Here is a 2,029-nt window from a genome sequence, read left to right on the forward strand (position 1 = left end):
TTACGCATGTATTTGTGTTTATGTGTGTTGCATTATTTGTGTGTGTTTTGTGTGTATGTGTGCGTGTGTGTGTGTGTGTGTGTGTGTGTTTGTGTGTGTGTGTGTGTATGTTTTTGTGTGTGTGTGCGTGTGTGTGTGTCTATTTTTTGTATGCATATGTGTTTCTGCATTAGTATATTTGTGTGTTTTTTATGTGAGTGTACGTGTGTGTATATGTTTATAGTTAGTATATATGTTTATACGTGTCTCTGTACATGTGTGTGAATATTTACGCATGTATTTGTGTTTATGTGTGTTGCACTATTTGTGTGTGTTTTGTGTGTATGTGTGCGTGTGTGTGTGGGTGGGTGTGTTTGTGTGTGTGTGTATGTTTTTGTATGTGTGTGTGTGTGTCTATTTTTTTGTATGCATATGTGTTTCTGCATTAGTATATTTGTGTGTTTTTTATGTTTCCTTGTGTATGCATGTTTGTATTTGATTGTATATGTGTGCGTACATGTATATGTGTGTGTATTTTCTTGTGTAGATTTGTAAATGTATGTGTTTGTGTCTGTGTGTGTGTGTGTATGTGTGTGTGTGTGCGCGTTTGCGTGTGCGTGTGCCTGCGCGCGCGCGTGTGTGTGCGCGTGTGTGTGTGAGTACGTGTGTCTGTGTGTATGTGTGTGTGTGTGTCTGTGTGTGTGTGTGCGTGTGTCTGTGTGAGCTATGGTGAGCTATGCTCGTGGTGTGTGTATGTGTGTGTGTGTGTGCGCGTTTGCGTGTGTGTGTGTGTGTCTGTGTGTGTGTGTAAGTACGTGTGTATGTGTGTGTGTGTGTGTGTGAGCTATGCTCGTGGTGTGTGTATGTGCGTGTGTGTGTGTGTATGGTGTGTGTATGTGTGTGTGTGCATCGGACCTAGTTATGGACCAAAAGGTCTGTCAGCATGCTCCTGCTTTTTAATCCTTTATGTGTATATATATATATATATATATATATATATATATATATATATATATCAGTAAGTAGATAAGTAAGTCTATAAGATTAATAATAACACATGGAAAAGAAAATATTGTTATATAGAATATAATTTATATATTGTGTTGCTAGGTTAATATTAACAATTGACTTTCCGGAAAAGATTAGATAGAAAAAATGTTTGTATCTCATGCAGAATGGCACGCGAATACACCCCACGACTAAATAATTAATTTGCACACAGCATATGGAGATTTTATCATTTTATACATATATATATACATATATATATATATATATATATATATATATATATTGTTATGCCTTCCGTGAGGATATAAGGAAATATGTCTAGGAGGGGTTCGTACTTAGTGGCCTTGATGTGGTTAAGGCAAATCCAAACGGAAGTTAACATGAATAACTAATTTAATGTATAACAAAAAGCCAACAAAACAAATGTAAGAACTTTACAACAACAAAATTAATCAATTGACAATTCCTCCACCGAAAACCAAGTCATGAGAATATAGATTACGTGGTGATGCCACGGTACTAGAGCAAAAGCAATATGGGAGAGATTAAGTTACGCGCCGCTCGCCAGCGAAATAGTCTTCGCTAGGAGCCGGCCGATGCATTATATACAGTTGGCGAGGACGGGAGGAAGGCGAAGGATGAGCCGGACAGAACTGGTTTTCACGTCCGTCGGCTTAGAGAGAGTAGATCCCATAAAGTATACAAGCAGTTTTTACCGTACATACGTAATTACCTAACAAGTACAGGATAACACAGATACAGATATTTTTAGATACATGGAGGATGGTGGGCCATCACAACGTATACAAGCAATTTACAGTACATACATAATTATCTTACAATTAAAGATTGACATACAGATACAGACATTTTATATACATGGAGGATGGTGGGCCATCACACACCCCCCCTAGAACTCATCAACTCAGGAGAACAGACGAGTTGGGAGTTCTAATCAGGACGGCTAAGGGCATCAGCAAGGAGGTTTTCAGAACCCTTGATAAATTTTATATCGAGGAGGTATTGTTGGAGGAACAAG

The sequence above is a fragment of the Oratosquilla oratoria genome, chromosome 12, assembly GCF_046742065.1.
Source record: "Oratosquilla oratoria isolate Oo_2021 chromosome 12, ASM4674206v1, whole genome shotgun sequence".
Lineage (NCBI taxonomy): Eukaryota > Metazoa > Arthropoda > Malacostraca > Stomatopoda > Squillidae > Oratosquilla > Oratosquilla oratoria.